The 26579-nt window shown below is 51.5% G+C and overlaps 1 protein-coding gene and 1 long non-coding RNA gene across 7 annotated transcripts in view; one reads left to right on the top strand and one right to left on the bottom strand.

Moving 5' to 3' along the window:
* LOC105467155 (follistatin like 4) overlaps positions 1 to 26579 on the top strand; it is a 555957-nt gene that overhangs the window by 440487 nt on the left and 88891 nt on the right. The window lies entirely within an intron of this gene.
* Positions 4727 to 9871, bottom strand: LOC105467154 (uncharacterized). Its single transcript, XR_978655.2, has 2 exons — positions 9734 to 9871; positions 4727 to 4899 (listed from the first exon to the last, which is right to left on the bottom strand). It is a non-coding gene; the product is annotated as an uncharacterized lncRNA (long non-coding RNA).

The raw sequence follows: 26579 nt of genomic DNA on the forward strand, positions 1-26579 counted from the left end.
CCCCCTTACTGGCTGTGAGGAACAGGTGACTCTCCTCCAGGGTGGCAGGCAGTGCCTAGTCATGGGAGTCAGTTAAGTCTCTTTCTGATTGTCAGATGGAGCCAAGCCTCCCAATTGCCTCTCTCTGTACAGGGACAGGAATGAAATATGAGGGTGCCCCCTCTTCCTCCTTTTGTCAACTAAACATTCTCTTTGCATTGTATTGGCTTCCCAAACCACAGGCTGATCTAGGAACTAAAGGCTCAGTGTCCTTCTCCAGCACATGCCCTCTGCCTCCCCTTCCCCACACCACCTCCCACCAGCCCAACAAGGAGTGGTGCCACCTGTCCCTGCCATGGCAGAGACCCAGGCTCCAGGGTCACCATAAGCAAGGTGTGTGCTGGCCCTGTCTGTTCATCACAGTAAATTAACCTCAAAGTTGCTCATCTAAAAAGCTTCTCAATAATGCATGGTTTTTGCACTGTTCTGAATGCTCAGGTTGGGATCAGGGGAAAACACATTGCTAAAACAAAGGTTTTTCTCACTTTAAATTCATTGCAAGTTTCTTCTGCTTTTTAGAAAATAGTTGTCCTTTTAATTACTCCTGTGAGAGCAAAACCCACAAATGTGTTGGATGCATGGGAAGGTTTTGAGCAGCTAGCAGTGCAGGATAAAGGGCTTCACATGTTAATGTCCTGGGACCACACAGGCAGAGTGTCAGGAGGACCTGGGGTGCTGAATGCCGGGGAACCAGACACCCTTCCTCACCTCTGACATGTGTAAACTCCAGGCAAGCAGAAAGGAAAACGGTGTTTTAATCTACAGCACTACCACTACAGCCAGGGCAACTCTATGAAACAGATGATATGGTCATCTGGTGAATTTACAGCTGTTTTTTCACCATCTCTGCTGCTAAGTGAAAGGATGGTGCAGCTTCACTTACCACGCCCCTATCCTCTGGAACTAATAGTGCCTGGCACCATACCAGACTTCCATACACACTATCTCAGCCAATCCTCACACCCACCCTGTACTGAGCAGGATGGTAAAATAAGCAACCGTAAGCATCCTCACTACCCAGATCTATCTGGCTCTTTATCTGGGTAGGGTGAGTTCAGACAAGGAGTTTAGATAGCAAGGATATTGCTTTGTTCTACTCCCTCTCATTCCTGAGTTTTGGATAGTAAGTAATAAGATTTTAAATAGCATGGGGTTCATCAAAAATTTTATCTGAATTTACTCGGCTCTTGAATTCGGAGAGCAAGCAATGCCTATGAGCTGGTCTGTTTTGACTGAAGCCAAGACTAGGTGCCAATGACTCCCCCTACCCCAAAGGAAGACACTGGTTTTGCCACACAGGATTTGCAAATAAAGTGGCCGAAGAACTGATTCACTGCCCTTGGTCCCTCATTTTCTCAAGGGCACAAAACAGTTAAAGCTGGAGTGGCCAAGGGAGGAACTGAAAATTGGAAGACAGAAGGGGTGATCTCACCACCTCCTCCCAGAGACAGAAGTGGGGTTGCTGTCCTGACTTCAAGTGTATAGAGAGGGCTTCAAGAAGACTGCCATGTGAGCTCCTGAGGCCAGCGCTGGAGGACGGGGTCCACAGTCAGTGTTCCATTTGAATGACTTTGCTCGTCAGGATTGCTGTGGTTAGTAATAGGCTCTTCGTACTCCAGTTGTATAAAGTGATACCCAGCATTTAACATGTGTCAGCACTGTACACTATGTCCAATTTCATAGATGAAGAAACTGAAACTCAGAGAAGTAGCTAACCCAAGGTTACGTAGTCAGCAGGTAGCAGAGTCAGGATTCAATGGGCATGTCTGATTCTAGAACTTTCTCATGCATTTAAACAAACTTTGCAACACATCTGCATTCTCCATTGAAGAGAATCTCACTGTCCTCACAGTGATTTCCCTTAACTTCAAGCCCCAACTCAATGGTCTTCTTCTCCAGGAGGTCTTCCTCTATTTATTTTTCCTCCACCAAGCCCCACACATCTTCCTCTGTGTGCTCACAGCCCTCAGTTAACAAGGCTGTGGCCTGATCATTAAGAGTGTGGACTCCAGAGTCCAAGCTAGACCTGGTTTTGAATCTTTATTCTGTGACTAACTGTGTAACTTTGGACAGCTCCCTACAGGAGGTTAAACTGGGCTTTAAGTTTCCCATCTGTAAAATGGGAATAACAACCATGCACAGGGTTATTGAGGACTAAAGGAGCTACTTAATGTAAAGTGATTAGCATGAGACTTTGCCTATAGTAAGTGTTAGGCAAACATTAACCAAGTCAATGATGGTGGCGGTGAGGGTGATGATGAAGATTTCTGTGTGTGCCCCATCACCCTGTGCCATGCCATTGTTGTCCTTCCCCCTTTAGACCGCAGGATAGAGGCTCCCTGAGGATAGAGGCTGCTTCACTCATCCTGCACTCCTGTGCAGCATGGGGTATGTCACCCAGGGAGGCCTTGGTCAGTGTTGCTCATTGAGGGCATGAAGGACATGGAGAAATACCTTGGGCAAGCAGAGGAGTCCAGACATGAAGCTGTGGCCAGCGATCCCAGAGGGTCTCTGCATGCCGCCAGGGGGCCTGGAGAAAACAGGGGCAGAGGAAGTGCCTTGCTGGGGCCCCACAGCTGGGGCCCCTGGTAGAGAAGCATCAGCCTGGCTGGAGCAGGGCAGCTGGACATCCCCAGTCCAGACATCCCTAATCACTGGATGAGCAATTGGGTGTGAGGGGAGCCCCTGCTTCTCACATGGGCTAATGACACCTTATTGAAGATAAAAGCAATTCCCACTGGAAAGCTCTCATCCTGACCTCAGGGCCACTAACTGGCCATTCAGCCCTCCTCAGAGTAAGTGCTCTGGTCGGCTGGCAGGCTGCATAATTACCTCCACCTCCGGCAACCACGGGTGCAGAGGAGGGCTCTTGCTCAGCCCGCTCCTCAGCCCTGCATGCCTGCTGGCCCACAGCCACATCCCTCATGATGCAGCAGACTCTGGCTGCAGCAGCCTAGGACCAACAGCCCCACCCAGCCCAACTCCTGCCACCTCACCTGGAGGTGAGCTTTGCTGGCTGTGTAAATCTGCATACCTTGGAAATGATCCATAGGCATAGAATATGGGTTTGTATTTCCATGCTGGGCCCTGGCAGGCTGGCAGGTCAGGCCTCTGGAGCAAAACCATCGGCCACAAATACCCAAGCTCCCAACTGCAGGTGAGGGCAAATCTGGAAGGAAGACCACTGTGGGAAGGCCAGTGGGTCCACGCTGAAGCTGCTGTAGGCCAAGGCTCTCTGAAAGTAGGGTGAGCTCCTGGGCAGGGAGGGACAGGCCCTGTCTCCTCTCTCATCCGTATACTTGGCATGGAGTCGTATGGAAAGGGCAGGCCACCAACCTGAGCCTTTCAGAGGAGCCTGACCAGAGCAGGGAGAGCAGCACAGGGAAAGGGTCAGGAATTGAGGTTGGGAAGCGTAGGAGGAGGAAAACCATGGAAGCTGAGGTGGCATTAGGTCAGCAAATGCACACAGAGCTCACTCTCGGGGAAGCGCTGGGCAGAGACTCAGCTGTGAGCAAGACCACACAGCAGCCCTGCCCATGAGGAGCTTGCCACCTGGGTAGAGAGGTGGGGGTGGGGGAACAGAAAGATGACCCAATAAACAAAGTAGGAGCTGAGAGAGAGCGTCCTGGGTGCAGGAGGACCAACTGTCCCCAGAGAGGTCAGGAAGGGACATCGGAGCGGAGACCTCAACGCCGAGCTAGAGATAACCAGACAGAGGGTGAGGAAAAAGGTTTCCCGGGCAGGTGGGGGGAGCATGTGATCCCAAGGGACAAGGGACTTGCCTGAGGGAGGAGGCAATACCCAGGGCAGAAAGGCCACCACCACAGTTAGGGCCCCGGGGGCAGAACTCAGACTCAGAGCCCAGGGCCTGGAGAAGGGCGGCTTAGCTCGGCTCTGAGGGGGACCCTCCCCAGCCTCTCCAGAGTTGCCCAGTGAGCGGTGAGTCCCCATCACTGCAGGTACACCAGCCTGCGAGCCGCTGGAGAGGGGACTGACTATCAGCTGGAGACCTGGACTTGGCCTTTGAAGGCCTCCAGTGATGACTGTCGGGACAGACATGTGAGCAGAGCTGTTATCTAAGACCTCCTAGGACCTAGACATGTTATCTAAGACCTCCTGATGTCCTGGGCTCTGGACTCTGTCCTTTTTGGCTGTCCCTTGCTATATAAAGACAGAAACACAACTGATGCATGCGCCTGCCTCCACCTGCCCCTGCTATGCAGGAAAAGTTGTCAAGAGCCCCTTAGCAAGTGTCTGATGAGTGCCTCATCTGCATGAGGAACAGGGGTGGCAGGAATGGGGCCTCGAACTATGCATTAGGGTTCTGGGTGGAACAATCTCTGCCCCCCATTACACCACAGAGGGCTTGATTCTGAACCAGAACTGGTGATTGCTTGTCAGTGCACCCTGCAGCAGTTTCTTCTTCTCCCACACTTGGAAGTTTCAAACCCAGACTGCCCCATTCCCATCTCAATGGTTTACTTCTAACAGCTGCATGGTGGGACCCGGCACTTTCTAGTCATTGTCTGGAGCTGAGTCTTCAAGCACTTTCCATTTTTAAAGATCCCAGCTGGAAGTTGTCAATGGCCTCCGTGCAGAGCAATTGAATAGCAGAAAATGAACTAATTACAGGTTGTTATTGAAAATCTATTATATACAAATTGCAAAGAAAACTCATTAAAATATGAAGCTTTGGTGATTTTTTAAAACCCTCCTCTTGGAGGGAGAGGCAGGAGTGGGGTGGCTGGACACCTTGTCCTTCGCTATTCCTGGAGTAAGAACTCCCCCAGGGGCTGCACTACAGTCTCGTGTTCATGTGTCACACAGCCCAGCCTGACATCGTGAAGCTTGAAATTTTGCCTGCAGGAGAGAGCTCTCTGAATGTTAGTAAATACTCAAAAATGGCTGCAGAGGAAACAAAGAATTTCATTACAAAGATATAAAATGAGAACAATTTAAATGTCAGCTTTTTACTAGGATAGCACCATATTGTCCTTATAAATCTCCATGTTTTTGCAAAGCTTTTGTGAGGACTTCAACATGCAATTAAGCACTGAAGGTCACATTCCCGATTTCTCAGCTTGCTCCCTTGGATTGGAGTGTTGACAGGGCTTAGGATGTGAATGCCTGAGTCATCCAGAGCTCGCATCTCAAGGGAGATCTTTGCATGACCGAGGCTACCTCCCAGACTCCAGGCAGGAGCCCAGAAACCAAACTGAGGGTAACATGGAGGCCCCCAGCCCGCTGCCTCCTTGGCCTGCCAGCACTGCCCTTGTCTCAGCATGGGTGTAGGTGGTGTGAGCTCTGAGGTACCTTGTGATAACCAGGTGTCCCGAGGTGTGGAGAAGACCCACCCTGGCATGTTTCTGAAAGGTAAACCTTGCCTGAGGTTGTACCAGCCTAGGAAGGATGCTTAGGGCACAGTCACTCGTCCTCTAGCTTGTTGCTCTTTCCTTCCTCTCTGATCACCCATTCTCAGGCTCCATGACAGCACCCTGTAAAACCCCACCACCACTGCTATAAGGCCCAGCTTGTGGGCTGCACAGGAACAAACTGTGTCCCGGGATTAGGGAATGGTGGGGATGTAAGAGGAACTCCACTTACATGGGACATAGCGACTGACTGGGTGAACAGCTGTGGGCACCCTCAAGGCCGGGGCACTCAGAAGCCTCAGCACCAAACTGGCCCCCTGGGGACAGACAGTCCCTGGATAGGCAGAGAGAGGCATTGGACACCTGAGCTACTACTGCCTGCCTGAAGCAGCAGATGAGGAGTGAGCTGGAAACCCCCAGAAGATGGGCCAGTGCCCCATCTGAGATTTTCTCAGCATCAGCGATACTGATCCTTACTTATCGTGGCCCTTCCTGAGCAACTCTTTAGCCCCAAAAGCTAAGAAGCACCTCTTCTAACCCAGACACCAGCTATTCCCCACACCCTCACTCTGGGTTGAGGACCGAGGCAGGCTGAGAGCAGGAGAGTTGCCAGGTGGTTGAAATATAGGCAGAGGCCACAGGACTAATGAGTGTATGCAAAGACAGCAGCAGGACTACACAGTAACAAACACAGGAGGCACCAAAGGCCAAAGGGAAAGTAGGGGTGACTTCTGAGAGCTGGCAGGGTGGTTCCAGCCCAAGGGTCTTGCTCCAGCGGGAGGACAAGGCCAGCAGAGCAGGGAAGAGGAGCCTAGCACTTTCCATGCGGTAGGCATTCAGCCTGGCAAAGAGTAGGTGCTTGACAAACATTTGTCCTAGGGATTAAAGACCATGGTGGACTTTTTAAAAATTGTAGTAAAGAGAAAATGTTCAGAGCTGTTGTGGCAGTTCCCAGAGAGAAGGAAGAACAGACCTGAGGGTTCCCCTTGATGGTCGAGGCATCCTGTTGCCCACATGTGGCACACACCGGGTGAGCAGCCCACCATGGTTCCACACAGTGGTCTGTGAGCCGGGGGCTGGGGGGCACAGAGGAGCCATGGAACCTGCAGTCATCCCTCGGTTTGGCACCATGCTCTCATTTACTCACTGCTGTCCTGGTGGGACTCCTGTTTCCCCCAAAGCTGGCCTCCCACAGGACAGTGCCAAGCCACCCTTAGCACCCTTTATAACAGAGCATCTGACAAGTCCTTACCCAATGCCTCCCAGAGACTCCCTGGATACTATAAGGAGGCCCAAGGCAAGGGGTAGAGTGGGATTAAAATGTGCTCTGCAGTGAAGTGTTCGTACCCAAGTCTTATCTGATTTCCCTTTTTGAAAGACCTGTGAAGTCAGAGGATGGCAGTGGCTGTGGAAGTTGATCTTTCTGGGTATTTATTTGTGTTCTTGATAAGCAGGAAGAGAAAGGTTATCGCAAGTGCAGCATGGAAATAAATCAATGGGAGATCTTCCCCGTGGATGGAGGAGCAGATGTTCTGAGTGTACGTAGAAGGGGACACGCCTAACTGCCATATGCTCAGAGCCCGGAGTTCCCATTTAACTCACACAGGATTTGGTGGGGTTCTGGAGGTCCCAGATTTTTGCCTTTACATATGAAGGCTGATAGCATCTTTGGACCCTTGGGATCCTGATTTTGACTGGGACAAGCGAACACTCACAACTAGTTTGTGGAACTACAGGCTGGACTCAGCACAGGTACAAGCAGGAGAAGAGTTCTGTTCTCCTCTGCTCAGACTTCCCGGTGAATCCAAACCTTCCCCTGGCTGTGGGCTGAGGAGGGTGATGAGCTGAGGAGCACCCAGCAGTTTGGTCGCCACCATGAGGTGGCTTTCTGTCACTCTTTAGCATGGGGGTATTTGGTAATGGCTTTCCATTTTGGGCTTCTGCCAGAATTCTAACACTGCAGCAAGAGTCCCATCCAGTGCCCACTCCCCTTGTAGATCTGCCCAGGGAAGGTGCAAGGGGCCTCTGTGCAAGCCGCCCGGGGCAGCCTGCAAGCTGTGCCCTTGGAGAGCTGTTCTTCTCCAGATGGCATGGGCAATTTGTCGTCAGACACGTGCTTCAGGCAGAACAACTGTTTATACACTTATTGGGACTGCAAAATGCATCCAGGTGGGGTGGGAATGGGCCCCAAAGGACTCTCTCCCCCTCCACAGGTGGTGGGATGGGCAGTGTATGGAGCGGTACCTCCAAGCCCACCCCACATTCTCCATCTAAGTGGCGTCTTTCAGCTTACTCATCTTCCCACACCCCTTCAGACAGAGCCTCCACTAGTGAGTTGCTAATGGCTCTCCAGAGCCCACTGCTTCCCAGCAACCACTGCAGGTTGCGCGCTCACTGCATGCCACATGCCCTGCGAGGCATCTGGCAGGCAGCACCTCTCCTGACCTCCGAGTTCCAAAAATAAGGAAACCAAGGCCCAAGGAGGTTGGGGCTGCAGAGCCCAGCTCCCAGCCAGGTGTGACAGTTCCAGACCTCAGCACTTTGGCAGGATGCTGGCTGCACTTCCGCTCCAGCCAGGACTCTTTGGAGTCTTTGTGTCTTCCCCCATGAGGTGTGACTCTGGGGTGGGCAGAGGGTGGGCTCAGTGAGGCAGACCCTCTCTGGGAGCTGTTCACCTCTGCTGCTGCAGAGGGCAGGGTCCCTGAACTAGCATCTTTTCTGAGTCCTGAAGTCCGTATGCCACAGGTGTTTTCAGACACATTTTACCTGGGTCCCTTTCAGATGACAGTGTGAAAAGAGCAGGATTACTGTCCTGCAGAACCACAGCAGTTGACGCTTCCAACCTCCTGACAAAGCTCAAGGCTTCCGGCTCCACAGAGAAAGCGGGCCTGAGCAGTAGACCTGTTATTCAGAACAGGTGTCCGTGGAGGGCTGCTGTCTCTCAAACCCAAACCCCATCAAATATCCATTCCTTCTCAGCTCCCACAAATAAATGCACCTCCAGAGACTTCTCTTTGAGCCCCCTCCAGCCCTGGTGTTTGTCCTGACCCTCAGTAGTCTACCTCTGTGCCATGGTGCTTGGAAATGTGCTGATGCTTGGCAGCAGGTTCAACATTGGGGAAATGATGGCTTGGAAACAAAAGTCACATCCCTGCCTTTCATGGGTGTTCAGAACACCCATCCCTCAGGGTAACTTGCTGACACCTTGGTGAAGGCTGACAGCCTTCGGAGGAGCTCGCAGGAAGCCCCAGGCTGAATACTGTCCAGGCAGCAGCTGTACCCGGCCACAACTGGGGAGGCCACTGCTCCGTGTTCAGGGCACAGGAGGGGATTTAAGGCAGTGGAGTCGACTCCTGGCTGCCTCAGACAGAACAAACAGGGGTCGGTGGGGAACTGGGCCTAAAAGTACTACCAGTTAAATCACTCAGCATCTAGAAAGCTCCAGAGCAAGGCTAGCCCAGGGCCCTGCCACCCCTGACACCTGGAAGTGCTGAGTGAATGAGCGGACTTGGTAACAAGCAGACTCTGTCCCTGTGGGAGGTGTGGCCACCATGTCTCCTTCCTCACGTCACCTAGTGCAGAGAGAGCAGAGTAGGTGCAAGGTGCAACTGGATATGGCCATTCTGCAGCCTGGGCCTCCACAGACACCCTTGAGGCTTGAGCGCTTAGGGCACTTACAGAATGACTGTCCTGTGAATGGTGGCCAAGAGATGGACAGAGCTTCCTGGTAAAGCTAAGGGCTTCTGAGTTTGGCAAAACACAGAAAATGTGGAATGTTCAGTGGCAGAAGGGCCAGCTGTGAGAAAGGTGGGGGTTTGGAAAAGGAGCAATAGTGGCCGCACCTTAAAGGCAGATGCTATTCTGCCTTAAATGGACATAAGGAGAGAAACTGGGGACATCTGGCCATGTGGGCCCTTCTTGAGCCTTTGTACTCATGTGTGCACCTCCCTTTGAAGTCAGAGAGGTAATTGATCTTGCCAGACTCAGCCCAAGCCTATGATCCCTGCCCTTGAGACCACAGGCCCCAGCCCCTCTGTAAGCAGCCCTAGCCAGGCAGCTGAGCAGACGAAATATTCCCAGGCCCCACAGTCTGAGCAGCGTGACTTTAAAGAGTCTGTGTTAGACTAGACTGACTGCACCCAACCTGTTCCTTTTGAAAACAGTGTCTCAGAAGGTTCAGGCCCTTACAAGCTCTGTAATGTCTACAAACAAAATGTCTACCAAGATGCCCAGGCTGCAGGGAGTAGCCCACATCCCAGGGGAGCAGTACAGTCCTTACAATGGCATGACCATAAGAGCTCTGGCCTGGGCCTCAGTCTTACCAAAGGGACTGGCCTCCTGGTCTCCAGCCCCGGTTCCTGATCCTCAGATGAAGATGCTGTGATGCCATGGGCACTTCCAGGGAGAGTGGCCTGGCAAGCGGCTGTCCCTCAGTTCTCTGCAGAGGATAGTAAGCTTCCAGAGCGAACTGAGACACCCCTACAGGTGCCACATGGATCAGCACCATGACTGAGTTTCCTGCTCTCAGATGTCATAGACGTGGTCTTTGAAGTCACAAAACCAACAGGTTAGGAAGCTCTTGGACTTCAGCTCTGAGTAGGCAGGAGTTTAAGGAAACACCCCAAATTGAAGCAAAACAACAGGTGAATATTTGCGCTCATGTATTCATTCATGCCTAGCATCTGCCCCAGGCAAGTTCTGGACTGGGCCCTGGGAAAAGAATGGTGATGCGACAAGCCTGGCCCTGTTATCCTGTCTGCAAGTTGATTACTGGAAAACCAGTCCAGGGCCCACAGTGGGGAAGCCCACCCACAATGGAGTGTTGGCTGGATGGGCAGACACCGTGCCCAGCACCTGGTGTAGAGGCACCGCACTCCTCAGGAGCAGAGCATTGCAGGGCTCACCATGTGTTGCAGAGCTTGCCTCTGAAGCCACATAATTAATATCAGGAAATCATACAACATTGATAGTTGATGCTAAGCTATTCTAAGTGAATTCATTAATCCTTGTAACAATCTATGAGGGAGGAACTATCATTATCCCCTTTTTATAGATGAGGCCCAGAGGCACCATGCTAGACTAACTTGCCCACCTGTCAGCTAGAGAGTTACAGGGCAGGGTTTGAACCCAGGAGTTCAGCTTCAAAGCCTATGTTCTTACCTACTAAGCTATGCTGCATCTCAAGTCATTCTAGACAATCTTGGTCACCAGCATCTGTTTCAGGAGACCTCTTTGGTACCTCAAACTTGGCAGGTGTTGGCCTTGCACGTACCAGTGGCTAGGGATAGGGGACTGCTGGTCCAGATGAGGGATGGAGGACTGTTGATCCCAACGCTGCCCACCCCACCTGGCATCCTGTCCCACAAGGCCCAGTCCATCAGAAATACCCTGGCTTCTAGAATCTGTGCTACCCAGCAGAGTCCAGGAAGAACTACAGTGAGGCCTCAGGGGTCCTAATCCCAATTTGGCAAGTTCTTCCTGAGACTTCATGTGCCCACTCTAGACTTCTGTGGGAGCTGGGGCCAGTCAGGTGCACAGGAGTCTCATGAAGGAGGCAGGGTGCAGGAGGCTGTGGCCAGTGGATGTGCTGTGACATTTGTTATTACTAATAACATTTACTGAGGGTTGAGCAGCTTAACATTATCTCATTTAGTGACATTCAATCCTTTTGAAAAGATACGATGTGTCTCTTTTTTTTTGTTTTGAGATGGAGTCTCGCTCATCACCCAGGCTGGAGTGCAGTGGTGCAATCTCAGCTCACTGCAAGCTCCTCCTCCCAGGTTCACGCCATTCTCCTGCCTCCGCCTCCCAAGTATCTGGGACTACAGGCGCCCACCACCATGCCCAGCTAATTTTTTGTATTTTTATAGAGATGGGGTTTCATGGTGTTAGCCAGGATGGTCTCCATCTCCTGACATCGTGATCCACCCACCTGGGCCTCCCAAGGTGCTGGGATTACAGGTGTGAGCCACTGCACCCAGCCCATGTGTCTCATTTTAGAGGTGAAGAGCCAGAGACACAGAGAGATTAAGTAATGCCTGCAGTCACCCAGTAGACCAAAAATTCCAACCCATGCATGATGGCTCCAGCACTCCATCAGCACATCTGATGAGGCCACCTGCCACCCAGGAGTCCCACCGAACCTTGGCTTCAGGACATGTGGGAGCACCCTTCGCTGTTCCTGGAAACCTGGGGCTCACACATTCCATCTTTGTGCCTGATTTAATCATGAAAACCAAGTGTTCTTTTCTTATTCAGGAGACTGATTCTTCCTGTGTCTGGCAGGGATGTTGTGATAACCAATTAATACACATTTGCAAAATGCTTTGAGATCCTGCATGTAGGATACCATTTGTGCAAAAACATTTTTTTTGGTAACACTATTTGGCATGAAAAATTATCCTTTTTTTCTCTTATAGAGAGCTTTTTTTCAAAATGTTTTCCATCAAAGGGTGCAATTATGAACTCTGGAAGACTTCCTGATGCCGTCAAGGTAGGCAGGTACTCCCTGCCCATGTGACCTCAGAGGTGCCCCCCCCTAGAAACTACACCTGAGGCTGCAGTGTCCCCACCAGCCCCAGCCCCCAAGGCGGGCCTGCCAGTGAAAAGCACTTAGCCCTGGAGGCAGCACGCGGTCATTCACACAAATACTGCCTGGCAGGAGCTGTTCTAGGCTGCAGAGGTTCAACAGGTTTCAACACAGACAAAAACTCTTGCCCTCACGGAACTTGCATTGCAGGGAGAGGACACAGATAAACAACAATGGAAGCATAGATTACAACATGAGTAGTACTTTTGAGAACAGCAACACAGAGGGCAGGGTAGGGCAGGGCAGGGGTGGCCAAAATTAAATACGATAGCCCAGGGAAAGCCTCATCCAGAGGGGCTACGTGAGCCAGGTGTTGAAGGGGTGAGGGCACTCGCCATGCAGTCACTGGGGGAAGATGTGTCCTAGCCCCCTAGGTAAGAATAGGTCTGATGGTTGGAGTGGTGTGCGAAGCTGGGGGCAGGGTCAGAAGTCCTGACCTAAGCACTTTTGTTTTCACAATGGGTAAAACTAGATTATTGGAGGGCTTCGAGTAGAGAAGGGATGTGATCTGACTTTATATTTTAAAGGAAGCACTTTGACTGCTGTTTTGAGAAAAGACTGTTACATGGCAAAAGTAGGAGCAGGTGAACAAGTTAGGAAGCTGTTGCAATAATCCAGGTACTGGGCACGATGGTGGTGAGGAGAGGCGGCATCATGGGTGTATTCTGAAGGGCGGTGCCAAGAGATTTGCTGATGAGTTGCATGTGGTTATTAGAAAAGAAGGGAGTCCAGGATGACTCCAGGGTTTTGGGCATGAGGAGTGGAAGGATGGAGTTGCCATTAACTGAGACGGAGACCATGGGTGGAGGAGGTTTGGGAGGGAAGATCAGGAGTTAACTTGGGGGCATACTGAGTTTGAGATGCTATCAGACATTCAAGTGGCAATGTTGAACAGGCAGTTGGATAGATGAGGAGAAGTCTAGGCTGGAGATGGAAACTTGGAAACCCTTAGCATACTGACAGCGTTTAAAGCTATGAGTTGGATGAGATGACTGAGTAGGTGAATGTGGATAGAGAAGAGAAGCCAAGACTGAGCCCTAAGAGCCTCTGATGGGAAGAGGTCAGGAAGAGGAGCAGGAGCCCCAAAAGAGAATGAGAGGAAGATGCCAGAGTGGTGGAGGAAACCCAGGCAAGTGCAATGTCCTGGGAGCCAAGAGAAGAGTAAGTCAGGAAGCGGTCAGCTATGCCAAGTGCTGAAAGCTCAGTTAAGATGAGGACAAAGAAAAGAGACCTGTATTAGTCGTTTGGAGGTCTTTGACTTGAAAGGCAGTTTCCATGCAATGGGATGGGAGAGGGGTATGAAAGTCTCATTGGATTGGGTTTAAGATGGAGTGGGAAGAGAGGAACTGGAGAAATTAACTGAAGATAAGTCTTCTGAGGAGTTTTGCAGCAAAGTACAGAATAGGGCAGTAGCTAAAAGGATAGTAGGGCCAAGAAGTCTTTTGCAAACACACAGGGGCAACCAGCATGTCTGTGGATGAGCAGAGTCAAGTAGAAAGGGGAAATTGAGGCTGTGGAAGGAAGAGGCAGTACAACCAGATGACTTCTTTGAGTAGGCGAGGGGAGGTGGAATCCAGGGCCCAGGTTGGGGATTGTCTTAGATGCATGGGCGGCAGACCCAGTTAACAGGAAAGAAGCCTGAGCGTGTGAGCCGATAGAGATGGGTGGGTTGGTGTGGTGGGTGCATATGCAGACATCTGTTTTCTCAGTGAATCAGGAAGCAAGGTCATGGCTAAGCGTGAGGATGGGGGAGGAAGCCTGAGGAGGGAGAAGAAGGTCGGGAACGATTGTGTAGGAGAGTGAAAGAGGGACAGATGCAGAGGAGGCGGTGTGATCTCTGGGCAGCTTTTGGACCCACTTGAGGGTCCTAGTCCTGAATCCAAAGTGAGACTAGTCAGCAAGGTGGCTGTTTCCCCAGCATGTTCAGCTACCCGGGTATAAGTAGACAGCACCCAGACAGATTTCACCAGGGCTGGAGGGTTGTCAAGACGGGTAAAGGAATTGAGTGTGTGCAACAGTATCATTCCAGTGATTTAAATTCCATGGAATTCCATGGTAAGGAGGGAGCAACATCACAATAGGTGACAGGCATACAGTTGGTCAGTAGATTCCTGGTAGAGCTGAAGAATTCTTGGAGTCTGGATACCAGACAGAATAAACCAGAAGAGATGGGAGGTGACCAAAGAGTAGGATGCCTGAAGATATGACTTTTCAGGCTGCTGTTATTTGTAATGACAGTGTCTGGACTCCAGGATATGGCCGTGGAGTGAGGGCCTGTAAGGTGGAGAGTTGGCAAATAATCAACTTGGGTGTTTAAATCACCTGGCGCTAACACAGGTGGCAGGTTGGGGAGACTACTGTTAACCATAGGCTACAACACAGGAAATGGGGTGGGGCATAACCCAGAGTCGGCAGGTGACTGCAGCAAAGAGGGGCAGTGGGTGGCACGTGGCACATGCACGGGGGTTTCCCTCTCTCCCTAAGAGCAGGTTCTTTGAGGCAGGGTCTCTTTTTATCCCCATTTTACAGAAAAGGAACTAAGGCATCAAAAAGTTGTACATGGTGGTAGAGATGAAACTCAAATCAGGGGATGTCCTCCAAAATTAATACCCTGGACACCATGGTGTACCTTCCAACACAGACAGGTTGACCATGAGTAAGATTTGGTCCCTGGCCCCGAGAATTTCACTCTGCTATGAGAAAATAAGATGTGTGCAAAAACAAGGCAAAAGGCTGTGGGACGGTTGCCAAAAGAACGCCATGGAAACTGAGAGAAGGCTGCAATGCAGCTAAGCAAAATGATGCTACAAGTCTTCACAAAGGAGGGCAGATGGGATTTCACAGGCGGGTATGGGAGTGGGGAAAGGCATCCCAGTCAGAGGCAACAGCCTAAGCATAAGAACAGATGGGAAGGCTCCAGACCATCTGATATGGCCAACTTGTCCCATGCCATTGACAAATAAAAGAGAAGAGATGATGCTGGAGGGAGGGATTAGAATGAGAGCAGCAAGGGCATGTGTTAGGGAGCTAAATGCAGTCACACACAACCCCCGAATCTCAGGGGCTTAGTGCAATATTTATTAGTGCAAAGATTTGTTCTTCATTCCTGTAGCGGATCAATACTGGTGTTCAGTTTCTGTGCACATGGTGACATGGGGATTCGGGCATTCTCAGTTTATGGTTCTTCCATCTCCTGGGGCCTCAGATTCCTTTACTGGATGCTGCATCTGGCCGGTATACAGAGGGATGGAGAGAGTAGAGAGGCTTGCAGGAGAGGTTCTGGAGCCCAGCAAAGCCCTTGCACCCATCCCTCCTGACACATTCCACTGGCCAGAACTCAGTCATATGGTTCCCTTAACCACAGGAAGAGCTGGGAAATGTAGTCCAGCTGTGTCCACAGGAGGGAATGGATGCAGGTTGAGGTGAACACAGCATTCTCTGCCACAGACATGCAGGCCACAGAGTTTGGTGTGTCAAGGAAGCCAGGGAAGCATGGAGGGTGTCGTCAAAGTCAGTTTGAGGAGGACCGACCCATGGACACCCACAGGGAAGAGTGAGGGCTAGGAAACTCCAGAGACAGTAGAGTGAGGACTAGGAAACTGAACACAGATGAAAAAGGGAACAGAAAAGGACACAAAAAGAAAGATGACTCTGGGAGGCTCTTGTGGCCCTTGCCTGGGGAGGCGGTCGGGAGAGAAGGAGCTGAACAGTGAAGACCATTCTGAGAGCGCCCCACAGGGCCAAGATGGCCCCCTGCCTCTCCTTCTCAGCGCTGGGGGCGCCGGAAGGCAGGGTCAGGCCTTGTGGAGATGGAGTGGCGTGAGGTGGCCGTGATGGTCCTCCACAGTCCATAGCCTGGCCTCACAGAGGGGAGAAGAAGATCTCTTTTAATTTTCTTCTCAGGCCTCCACATGACAAAGGAGAAATATCACCCAACATTATTATCTCTCAGAAAATACTCTCTGGAATCATAAAAAGGGAAATACAGTGAAGCTAGACCACGATGGCTGCCCCTTAAATCAGGAGCTGCTAAATTATCGCAGTGGCGCTCTCTAATTCCTTGGGATGAAAACATTAAAGATGACAATGTCCCTTTAAATCAAATGCCCTGGGAGTTGCTGTAAAGAGTCAGTGGGCTTTTTCTTTTTCCCTCCCCCCTTGTAAGGATTTTTTTTTTTTTTGTCTCTTTTCACCTTGTAATAAAATATAAATCATAACTTGTGGGGGCAGGCTCTACAGAGCAAGCTGTGAACATGGATTTTCTGAAAATGAAGGTGTTTTGTTAATGGGAATCAGCTCATCTCGGGAAGCGTGAGAGTCTCATATGATGAGTTTGCTATTTCACACTCTTTTTTTTTTTTTTTTTTTCGATTCACAGGCGGGCCTCAGGCCTGGCTGTGGCACCACTGTGATGAATCGTGATGGCACACCCCAGGAGGCCAGTGGGCTGACTCAACCCCTCCTGGAGTGGCCCCTGTGCTCAAGCTGTGCGAGGTAGGGGAAGGTAGGCACAGCCTTGGGAGGTAGCACGTAGAGGCAGGAGGACTGGGGCCTGGAGGAAAGGGCATGGTTCACACCCCTTGGCCCCTTCCAGGCAGGCCTGGTGGTCTGAGCTCTTGGGCCACAAAGGTCTTCCACAAAGAGAACCCAGAGGCCAGTACAGCCCCAGGAGGAAGGGTTGGGAGCCACAGGTCAGAGAAGGCTGCATGGCAAGGTGGACTTGTTTTCTGCATTCTGGTGTGGAAGAGGGGTCAGAGATGGAGAAAGAACTGGCGAGTTGACCCAGGCTCGGGCACTACCAGGGCAGCACGACCCCAAGGCTCTGCCCTGGGTCTACCTCTCCCCTCTCTCTGAGGTCCTCCATCTGCCAGTGCCCATCTCCATGGGTCTGGGTGGAGACTTAAGGCCTGGCAGGGCCGAGTCTGGGAAGCTGCTGGACAGTTGTAACCAAGGTAGGAGAGTAGTCTCTGATATTTTAGAAAAGTGTTCTAGGCTTAGGTCTGAAATCGAAGGGCTTGGGGATTGACACGCATACCCTATGACCCACAGCCCTCTCCCCTCCCACTGAACTAGCCAAGTGTCTTCAGAAAGGCTGGCTCTTCTCATCAACTCCATGGCCTTAATCCTGACCCCTGGCTTCCCTCTGTGCTCTGTCCACACCCTCCCCCCCTCCCCCACACCTGTACAGGAACCGAGGCCTGCAACAGGTCACTCTTGCCCTGCAGTTGGCATAGCCAGAGAACACTCCTAACTTTATCCAGTCTGATCTCTCTGCAGATCAGGCCCTCTGGACCTCTCTCTCCTTGAGACGCTCATTTGCTGTCCACCTCTTTGGCCACCTGTTCTCCATTTTCTTTGAAAGTGAGCTCCTTTCCCCTGCCAGCCCCTCATACTTTCTCTGTAGAGGGCCAGGACGTAGGCATCTTAGGCCTTGTAAGCCATACAGTGTCTGCCACAGCCATTGAACTCTGACATTGTAACGTGAGGCAGCTGTAGATAACGATGTAAACAAATGAATGTGTCTGTGTTCCAATAAAACTTGATTTACAAAAACAGATGGAGGGCCTGAGACAGTCAGGTATGCTGCTCCCCTCAATTTACTCTGCCCTGGGGAGGGTCTTGTCCCACCCAAGCCTCCAGACATGAGGTTTCTAGCACCAGGTCTTCAGTTGTCCCTAAGGTCCAAGGGGACCAAGGGATCCAAGGGTCATTACTTAGAGGCACCACACACTGAGTGTGACTAAACTGCCCGCTCTTCCCCCAAACTCACCTCCCCTCCTGTGTCTCCTGTATCACCAACATATTTCCCCCTTCCCATTGTACTTCTTTTGTAATCAGATCGTTAAGTGCTTCCAAGTGGGTGGCTGAGTCTTTGAGAAGCTGCACGTGACCTTGAGCGCAGGCTCAGGAGAAGAGTGGGGAGGCGGAGACGGAGGCTCTGGGGAGACTGAGGGACTGGGAGATGTGGCATGAGAGTGGGAAGTGCAGCACTGGGGGCTCACTGGGCTCAAGTTCCTCCCTGATGGGCTGGCCAGCACTCGGCCACGTTGGCATTTCAGTGGGGTCCTACAGAGGGTCATATTGAAGGGAAGCGGTCCACATTGCAGGCAAGTGACCACAGGTCAAGGGCAGGAGTCCTGGAGCCATGGGCCCCTGTCTGCCAGCCTGTCCATCCCCAAGTGTGCTGAGGTCACTGAGCTGAGGGCCGTGCTTAGAGCCATCCAAGAGGGCTCCGATGGGGGGCTGTGTTGGAGGCCACATGCCACCCTCTGCTGTGGCCCCTGTGGTTCCTGCTTTACCTCATCCTGGGAGACCACACAGCCTAGGCATAATGCCTAGAGCTAAAATTCAGGGGCTTCAGATAGCCACATCATAATCCACAGACCCAGCGGAAAGTACAATGCCCTGGGGCCCCAGTCGCCCGTGTGAGACCCCTCCCCAAGGCTGCTGGCCTGCTGGGAAGCAGGGTTGCCGGACAAAGAGGGGAGACCCAGGCTGGAAACTTTGCCTTGTCTCCATGCCGCGGAGGCTCAAGGACTCCCCAGTGGCCCTCACAGGAGCTCTGCCCCCAGCTCCATTTTCCTCATTTGCCCAGTGCTGGTGGCAGACGGGGTCAGCAGAGGTGCAGGCATGGCGAGTGCCCTCTGATGCAGCTCCAGACATTCTGTTCACTTAGAGCAGCAAACAGTCTTACCTGTCTCCTGCCCATCACGGGTACATAAAATTCCCTCTCGTTTATTTACTCTCCTCCTCACAGTCCTGGATGGCAGGACACAGTAATTAATCACCAGCCTGCTTTTACGAGGGGCCACACCGGGCAGGGAGGACAGGGTTCCTGCTGGTGCTGCACCTGTGCAGCTGCCTAACAGATTGGCCGCCAAAGATGTGTTCTGAGGCTGAATTCTTGATCTTGGCCACTCTCGGGGTTGGAGAGCCATCAGCACCCCCTTTGCACGCTGGCCCCACTTCAGGCACACTCTCAGAAAGGCCCTGGAATTTACTTTGCCCATTTGAATACAAATGCAATTGAGACAAGATTCTTTTTGTTTCAGAAGTCATTGCTCCATTTCTGTTTCTCGCCAAGTGAACTGACAGCCGAAGAGAGTTGAAATAAACAACTCTGTGCCTGACTGAGCCAGATGAAATAAGTCCCCCCACCCATCACCGGGACATGGTACCGTCAGGTTGTGTTACCAGTCAAGGGCTTGGTGCTGGTCTTTGGGCAGCTCTGGAGGCAGAAAGTCAGGCTTCGGGCTACATCTGTGCCAGGACAGGCTGCAGGACTAGTCCCAGAGTCGGGCAAGCTGGAAGACAGGGGCCCACCACAGCAGGACACCTGCGCCTCTGCCCTGTGTCTTAGAGGCCTTTTCCTTCAGCATGGATCCTAGGGAAGGGAGACACGTGCAGTCCTTCATTCAGGAAGCGAGAAAGTGGCAGCCCAGGCCCTGCTCTCAGCAGCTCCCAACCCATCTAGGGAAGTGGGGCTCCCAGGCAAGAAGGGAGGTATGTAAGTATCAAGTGCTAAACCACAGGATTGGGATGATAGGTGCTGTGGAACCATCTGGACGGCCAGGAGGGCTTCCTGGAAGAAGATGGGCTTAGGCTGGATCTTGAAGAATGAAGATGGGATAGATTTGGACAGACAGAGAAGGCAAGGGCTCTACTTCAAGGTGAGAGAAAGGCTCAGAGGAAGGATTAGGAGTGGCAATTCAAGAATATAATTTCTTCAGTATTAAGTACCTGCTAAAGGTGGGCAGATCAATGGCGGGGCAGTTGGAGTTGGAGTTGTGACCTCATTTTCATCTCTGCCCTGCTTTGCCCTGAGGCTCCAGACCTCGCAGCCCCCAAGATTCCCACTGTTATCCCAGTTCCCAAGGGTGGCTGGGAGCTGACCTTGCTCCTGAGAAATGCTACATCAAAGAGGGGCATACATTCCTTGCCCAAGGGCCTCCTCCAGGCCAGGCTGTGCTTCCGAGCCCAGGCTGCAGAGACAGGAGGATGGCACAGCACCACCTCTAGGGTATGGAGAGCAGCCTCTTACAGACCCTCACCTCGGTCTTTGTAGAAAGAGAGCAGACAGTTTTCCTGTAACTGGGGAACAATTATCAAGGCGGACATGCGACCCAGAAAAATGGAGTGATGCTTAGTCCCCAGATGCCCCCTCTAGCACTGTCCAGCTGTCCTGACAGGGGCTACCACTCAGATAGGTCAGTCAAGCGAGGCCAGAGCCCTTTTCACAGGCACCTTGGGGTCTTGGATCCACCTCCACTTTCCAGGACACAAAGGCTCTCCCTAGGCAGGCCCTGTCCCAGCATCCAGGGCCAAGGGGCTCAGGCAGAGGCTCTTTAAAAGCTTGGTGCTTCATCTTGATGAGTTTCTTGCTGGGGGCTCTGAGCATTGTGACTATGACAGGTTTTGAGCCCCTAGTGGCTGGGCAGGGTCTGTGTTTGTTCTTGTGGGTATTGAATATGACACTGTTTCCAGATGAACAGCAACATCGCTCCAAATAGTTCAATACAGCGAGCGGGCCAGGAGTGGGGCCTGGGCAGACCCAGACAGGCCTGGGAGGGGCAGGCAGCAGCCTCTCCCTGGCTGTGCTGCTGAGGGCATCTGGGGCTCCTTGTCCCACTGTGGGGGCCCCCGGGGACAGAGGGGCCTCTGCTACGGGGCCCCTGCAGCCTGTCTCCAAAACTCTTGTCTAAGGCCTGCAGAGTCCGCAAAGCTCCACCCTCAGAGAGGTTAAGTCACTCCCTCCCAGGGCTACCTAGTTAGCAAAAGGTGGGGCTGGAATACTCAAAATACATTAATCATTTTTAAAAATAATAACTGTTCTTTACTGAGGCATTACTTTGTGCCAGGCACTATGTTAAATCATTTATATTGTATGTAATTCAGTCCTCAAACAGGTACTATTATTAACCCCAATTTACAGATGAGATGACTGAGGTCGGGCAATAGCACAGCTGGGATTAAATCCAGGCAAGTCTAAGTCCAAAAGAAACAGCGTTTCTCTGCTTTCCTGAGTCAGGAGATTGGGGATATGGTATGAGGGAGAGATGCAGAGTGCTTGTGATGTGGCAGTCATGGAAGGCAGGCTCCCTGGAGGAGGTGGTGGTTGGCATTTGAGTGGCATCCAGAAGGATGTGTGCGATTGGAGTAAAGGGCAGGAAGAACAGTGGGAGCAAAGAAAGAAGTGAGGCTGGAGGACACAGAATATATTCAAGAAACAGCACTGCTGTCATCCTAGAGCAGAGTGCAGGTAGCAGGGGGCAGTTGGCACCACAGTGTGAGGTCAGTCAGAATATAGAGGCCTGGAATGTGAGGTCAAGAATAGCCATCCAAAGCTCTGGGCGGGGGAGAAGCAGAACCAGGGCTGAGCTGGTTGGGATGCCCATGCCTGCATCTTAGGAAATGAAATGACCCAACTGCGGCCTCCATCGTAGGCCAGCACCCAGGTAGCATCCCGAGCCACTGCTGATTCAACAGATGTGCATGCAGCTGTCATTCACAGACTCCCAGCAGTAGTGTTCACCTCCTCAGTAGAATAGTCACCTACAAAGCTTTAACACACTGGAAGCTGAGGATTTCTGCCTGAAAAGCACTGGTATTTGGACTTGTGAACATAAAGATGGGAATGCAGCCAGGCAAGGCAGGGGCTGCCCAGAGTCGAGGGATTTTTTTTAAGTGAGAAAGACAGAATGATATTTACAATCAGTACTTCTCAAATTAGGTATTCTTTTTATGGGATTGAAAATGCTCCATTCAAGCCCCGTGGAGAGATATGGTCTGAGGGCAGCATTGAGGTGATCAGTGTGTCTTAAAATTTCCAGATGCTCACAGACACTTTGAGTAAAAACAGAGAGAAACAAAATTGTTTCCAAAAAGCAGCACAGAAGGCTCATCTGCTTGTTAGGATCCTTGCAGTCCACTGTGGGCCAGCTCAGATGCCACCGCCTCCAAGAAGCCCTCCCTAAGTCCGCTGCCTGCAGTCCTACCTTGCTTCAGATGCATAGTGGAGGGCCAATGTGATGATGTGACCTCCAGCTGGGGCAACATCCGTGGGCTCCAGAGAGCCACACGGGTCATGAGTTGATTTTTTAAGCCTTTTGAACCATAGCCTATGGGTAATAAGAAAGGTTTTTGTCAAGATTGAAGAGACGATTAACTTGTAGCGGGTGGATGTACATCAAAAACGTGTTCCACAGAAACAAGATCTCTTCAGAAAAAGTGAGGCCTCATTACAAGTGTTTTTACATGCCCGAATGTGGAGCTCTGGGTAGGGCCTCCAAAGCTCTAAGGTCCATTGTCACTCTCTGTTAGTACCTAGCAGGTGTTAACCATGTGCCTGATACATGCTAAATACTTTTCACATATTCAGGCCTTACTAAAAGTCTATGAGGCAGATTCTGAGTCCCATTTTATAGAAAAGGAAACTGAGGTCCAGAGAGGTTAAGAAATTTGCTCAAGGTTGCATAGTCAGTAAATGGTGGAGTTGGGATTAGAACCCAGACTCCTAAGCACTGCACAACATCACACCCAGGGATGCTTAGAGGTCAGCCTTGTGTCATGACCATGTCACACACACACCTAGGTTGCAAGTGCCATGGACACAGGGCAGGTCAGATTCTGCTGTGCTCAGGCACCCAGGACAGGGCTTGGTGCAGAGCTGAGTTATTGGTGCCCTGGGAGTTGGGACCACCGATCCAGCTCCCTTCCCAGAGCTTCATGCGGGGTTACTCGTGGTCAACCCTGAGAGTGCTGAGAGCCCAGTGGACAGGTCTTGGTAAAGTCTATACCTGGACGTGGCCTAGCCTGGGGGCCCATTCTGAGGTTTATGGAAAGCAAAGCACCAAACCGGGCCAGGCGGTGCTGAGCTGGGTGCAGCTGGGACAGCAAAGGAGCCATTGAACCTCATAGTCTGAGTGATCCTCAGAGACTGACTCACCAGGGAGCTTGGTGTGACCGACTCCACAGCTGGGAACTTTGTGTGACTTCCTCACAGAGGAAGATCACGTGAGATGAGTGAGGGAGGCTCCTTGTGGTGGCAGGATGGCCTTGGAGGAAACTGGGAAATCATTCCTTTGGAACTGTTAAGAGGAAAATGTGAGAATTCAGATCCTACTCCATGGCAGTTCTGAGGGTAATATTTTAGGGCCAAGGGAATGGGGGACCTTTCCTGCCCAAGTCAGAGAGAACCTTTGGTGCCACAGGCAGCCTTCAGGGAAAGGCTAGGGTCCCAGCCAGCTGGCACCTGACTGAACCTCACTTGAGCTGTATGTATTCCCCTCCTTCTGCCAGGACACTGGTCAAAGCTGAAATATTATTCCTATTACAGAGTTTTAGCAGTGCCACCTCCACCAAGATTTCCATTTGTCTTCTCGCTTCTCTTCTCATTGTTCACTAATATTTCTTGCCTTCTCTCTCTTCTTTCAAACAGCGCCCTGCCCATTTATAAACAGAGGGCAAATAAACTTTGTGCAAATCTCCCTGTTCCCTCATGAACTAGCCAAGCTAGAAGGGGCAACACCAAGGGTGTCCATGATGACTCAGTGCCATGTTCTGACTACTCTCAGGGCCACCCAATGGGCCTTCCATAGCATCACCTATCATCTTGTGCCCACTTACTCCAGAGCCTTCGCTGGCTCCCTATTTCCCAGCTCACCAAGTCTGAGCACCTCTGCCTGCTCATTAGGTCTCATGCCCTAGCCAGCCCTTTCACAGCACCCTGACACCCTACTCGGCCTGTCTCTTACCATGGGTCTGTTTATTCCCCTACCCCACCCCAGGACTCCCTCCAAGCAAAAAGCTAATATGTTAAGGAAGGCAAGGACCATGTCACATATCCTCCAGCATCTGACACCGAGCATCCTCTCTGACTTGAGACAGTTTATAACCATTTCAAAGCAGAGAATGCCAAGAATATTGGCTGATGGGGGTTCATCTAAGTTTTGGATGCCTGAATCTTCTCCACGAGGGTTGCCCAAGGACTGAAGTAAAAAAGCAAGTGCACAAGGCAGAGTCCAAGGAGTGGTTCCAGACCAGCGCATGCTAGGGGCTGTCTGCACAGGTTGGGTGGGAAGAGGAAGAGGATAATGGCAAGAATGTAGAGGGAGGAGACTGCCTGGGCAGGCACTGCTCACATCAGCAGGGCCTCAGCAGTGGAACTACTGCTGCCCTCTGCCCACTCCTTCCCCTCCCTCCAGTCCCACTTCTGCCCTGAGGGGCATCTGTCTTAGGATCAAGAAGAAATGTCACACTCCAACAATTGAAAGATAGTGTTTTTAATGACTTGACTCACTCTAATTAGAGGAAGCAACACTTTGATTAGCAGTGGTCTGACCCAGGGGCATGGACTTGTGAGAATTGCTCCTTATGAAGTGCTCAGAGTTCCAGATTTGCAGATGGTCTCTCTGAGGTTGGAGCTGGGTCAGCGTGGGAGAAGGGCCAGTGCTGGGCAGCCCCCTCCCACATCTGTGCAGATAATATCTTGCCTTCTACATATGTCTCCTGGTCTTTGCCTGATATGGTTTGGCTCCGTATCCCCACCCAAATCTCATGTTGAATTGTAATTCTCAATGCTACGGGAGGGACCTGGTGGGAGGTGATTGGATCATGGGAGCGGATTTCCTCCTTGCTGCTCTCATGATAGTGAGTGAGTTTCCATAAGATCTGATGTTTTAAAACTGTGTAGCACTTCCCCCTTTGCTCTTTCTCTCCTGCTCTGCCATAGTAAGACATGCTTGCTTCCCCTCTGCCTTCTGCCATGATTGTAAGTTTCCTGAGGCCTCCCAGCCATGCTTCCTGTGCAGCCTGAGGATCTGTGAATCAACTAAACTTCTGTTCTTCATCAATTACCCAGTGTCAGGTAGTTTTTTATAGCAGTGTGAGAATAAACTAATATATTGCCCTACACCCGTGCAGTGCTGTGAGCCAACAGCCCACTGTCCAATTCCTCATAATGGTTTCTATGAGCCACTGCCCCTGGCATCTGTACCTTCTGGCCAAACACCTCCAGGGTCTGCTCTCAATTCCACCCCAAGCAGCACTAGAATTTGCTTATCCCTGGGCATCTGCTTCCCCAGGTCTGTAGAGGAAGGAATGCCACCATGTGTCTGGCATTATTTGGGATGAACAAGAAGGTGAGAGAAGTGGAAGGCAGATTGTCCCCTGGATCTGGACCGTGCAGTGGACTCCTCACCAGCTCTGTCTCAGTGACTTGTATTGCTTTCTTTATCACTTGCCAATGGACACATCTTTCCAAGACGAGGCCCAGGTCACTGTCCACCATTTGGACAAGGGCCAGCCAGCTGTGCCAGCTGGAGTCTTAAGGCATAGCAGGGCCCCGTTAGAGCCTTAGAGAACACTGCCACACACACACACACACACACACACACACACAAGCTAGGCTTAGAGGCCCAGAGGACCCCAGGAAGGGTAGCACACCTTTAGGGTACAAACGGTTCAGGACACCCAGTTTCTGCACCACCACCCTTGAAAATACCTGTCACGGATGAGCAGCTCTCAGAGGTGAGCAGCAGGTTTGCCTTGTGCCTGGTGAGAACACAGTGGCATGTTTACTTTGATGGGGTGCATCTCCTCCAGCCCAGGACCCCAAGCTTGTGCTAACAGACATTCCATGCCCCTCTGCTCCCAAATCATTTCTCAGAACTTGACAAGTATTAATGGCTATCTCTTTGGAAAGAGACAAGTGTCAGAAGAGCATTGCAAGACTGTAGTATTTGTTTAGAGAAAGTTATCTTCCTGGGAAAGGGGCTTCTCCTCTTTGTGGTAACAAGGTCAGGACAGACCCTTTCAGAGCAGTAGTTCAGGGCCTCAGACGACTAGAGCAAGTGTGACAAACCCCTGGTTCAATGGGGCTGAGCACAGGTGAGGGTTCAGGGCAGTTCCCACTGACCAGATGGAGTCAGTAGGCTGCAGTCACGGGCGAAGTAACTCAGGTCTCTTTTCAGGGGACACCAGAGCAGTCCCAGCCCCCAGGGCATGAAGAGGGGATGGCTGTCGTTCCCAGAACAGAAGGCCTCTGCTCCCACCCACAGGAGCCACTGCTGTACCTCCAACTCACCCCCAAGAAGAATCATATGGGAGAAATGATCCTGCTGCTAATGGGATTAAAATGCATTTTGAGTTTTCCAATTACATATTTCAATTATTCCGCGAATGTTAATTGGAACTCAACAATGCAACTGTGAGCTGGCAGGAAACCAGAACTGGTGGCTTCTCCCCCAAATGGCCACAGATTTCCTGCCCTGGAACACACAAGGATCTACCAGGAAGACTCCTCTGGGGCCCCAGTGTTTCAGGAATTTCTACCACTCCCTGAGCACGTGGCTTAGTGCTACTGGCCCTGTTCATCTGTGCCCACAGAAGGGCACATACTGTTTCCTCTGCTTGGAAGCCCCTCCCCAGACCCTAGCCTTCCCATCTTCTGGGCAAACTCCTTTAAGACTCAGTTCTAGTGTCTCCTGCTCAGAGAGGCCTTGAGGACACCGCAGATGCCCACCAAGCATTTCCCATGTCTCTTCTCATCTCCCTCCCCTGGACTCACTCATCCGCCATTC

The sequence above is a fragment of the Macaca nemestrina genome, chromosome 6, assembly GCF_043159975.1.
Source record: "Macaca nemestrina isolate mMacNem1 chromosome 6, mMacNem.hap1, whole genome shotgun sequence".
Classification (NCBI taxonomy): Eukaryota; Metazoa; Chordata; class Mammalia; order Primates; family Cercopithecidae; genus Macaca; species Macaca nemestrina.